Genomic DNA, 2,582 nt, shown 5'->3' on the forward strand with positions numbered 1-2,582 from the left:
GATATCTTTCTATTGGTAGATGGATTTACACCTCTTTCTAATAAGTGGAATTCCAGCATCGCTTCTCTATCGTTCAATAGCTTTTCTGCAGTCTCAGGATGTTCTGTATTTAATCTTAAAGAGTTTTCTTGTATTGATAAGTCACTTATATCCTTTGCGAGTCTGTCTATCTTGTCTCTGATACAATTCATTTGTTTTAGACATAAGAATCAAATTTTTTTCATATGATAGCAATGTCTTGCCCTACCCAGGAAAAAATTGAAATAATTTACCAAATAAGTATAAAATAAAATAAGGATTTTGCATTCTGTTATTGAGATTATCAGCTCTCCTTATCAATATATCGGCTTTCTCATTGACTACTTGTTCATTATCCATATATCAGTTAATGCGAAATTGTAAATATTTGTCTACAATTGGACTATTATCAATCACTACAGCAAAACCTCCAGATGCTAATATCAAAGCCGCCGAATTGCCAATGATTTTTAATCGTTTAAAGTGTTTAAAAGCTTGTTTATAAGCCCAACATTTTCTATGATAAGCGTAATAATAAGCTTTTAGTTCAGATATTTCCTCTATTGATAGTTTATTTGAGATATGATTCCAGTCAATTATTTTAGACATCTACATGATCTATGGGAACTTTTCTAAGATATTTTTGTGCCCATATGCATAACTAGTAATGCCATCATCTAATATATATCTCTTATCATCAAAAGGACTAAGTGATATCTTATTTATCTCTTGACTGTTTAATATATGATGGTCACTCCTAATTGTTCTCATCTTATGCCGCCTAAGCTGATTATTTTGGAGGCATTCTATATAATATCAATGACAATGTACAGTGACAATGTACAATGAATATAATTATCTGCACGCAAAAATATTTTCCATCAATTTATTGTGCAGTGGTGGCCTTAAACACGAAGGTGCGCTATATAAAGAAGTCTTCCCTGGGAAGACCTAGGCTCATTTGTCACTCACCGTTGACGTGTGTGGGTCAAATTCAAATGCTGGTAGAGGAACAAAAGGAGCTAATGAGATATCTATTGCAGTAAATGGTTTGGCAGTCTTACAGCCAGTAACATCACGGCAAAACCAACCAATCATTTAACACGAACTGGAATAAGAACATTCTACTGACAACAATCATTCACTTGACTCTGATGATGACTTCCGCACAGGTTGTCGAAACGTCAGTCACTACCACCAACAACAGTCCTTCTCAGGACTACACTCACCCGGACGATCAGACTACACCTTCACGAGATATCTATTGTTTACTTCTACCAGCATGGTGGCATGAGGTTACGTGCGAACCACCTACTTCGATTTCAAATTTACCGCCACAAATAAAGACAGTTTCCCTTGGAGAAAGGAAATACAAATCTCAAAAATTCTTGTATTGTGATGAAGACATAAAACAATTTTAAGGAATGCGCCCGCTGTTCACTGCTTTGGAGTAGCTATAGCTCAAGCTGACTTGACTCTGAGAGTTCTACATCACACGACGGTTGATTGACAAATGGTCCAGTGGGACCTAAGGCTCTTTTTATAGCGCGCCTTCGTGTTTAACGTCCTCAACAAGCTAATGAATTTATTAAATTTTTCAAAAAATCATTTTTCCAAGAACTCAACTTTTCGATATTGTTGCACAAGAACATTTCATCATCAGGTAAATAGGCAACTACGTTACGTGCAAACAATCTACGTTTAACAATAGACTTGAGTTTTATCATATTTAGTTGAGGGCAGAAATCTATTGTCACCCAGTTTACCATGACAACGATCACATGGAAAACGCGAAACATATTTTACAGGAACATGATAAACGCAAAACATACTATGACGAGAAAAAGAACATCTTGAAGCTGTAGAAAGGCTATTGAATAGACCACTTTCATAAATGGCTGCCGGATTAATATTCTTTTGTTTAAATTTAAATTAGCCCTTCTGGCCTAGATCTCCAGTACAAAATTCAAAAGAAACATTATCTCAAGCGAGGCCAGAAGGGCTAAATTGAATTTAGAGAAAAGAATATTGATCCGGCAGCCAGTTATGAAAGTGGTGTATGATAGAGAAACAAGTTCGTATCAGTTACTTTCCTATCCCACCAGTGGTTGAAAACAGTCATGGAAGTATCAAAAGTTACGTAGCATTCTTGCTTTTGACAATCGAAATTTGTTTGCACTGATGTAACATGTCAAACAATGGCAAAACCATCATCGATACGGTTACATGCGTAATTCGGTTTGGAACGTTTGAAGAAAGAAAGAGCAGTCATCCAGATCGATATGCAACCAGAACTATTTTAAAACTTTGTCTGCCCTCCCATTGACAACCCTGTTTTTTTTTTCCACTAAATGAAAACCGACTGCATTTGCATCTCAGGGGGTAAGAGCTACTGATCATTTAAAAACGATTTTTTTGGTGACTGGATATCAGTTCACGGGAATTGAGCATTTATCTAATTCAAATTAACCATTCATAACCGCGCGCGCAAGAGGGAGATATAAATTAACTCGTTCTGATGGGTGCGTACCATTTACATACTTTTGTTTCCGCTCAGTGTTGTT

The sequence above is a fragment of the Stylophora pistillata genome, chromosome 4, assembly GCF_964205215.1.
Source record: "Stylophora pistillata chromosome 4, jaStyPist1.2, whole genome shotgun sequence".
Classification (NCBI taxonomy): domain Eukaryota; kingdom Metazoa; phylum Cnidaria; class Anthozoa; order Scleractinia; family Pocilloporidae; genus Stylophora; species Stylophora pistillata.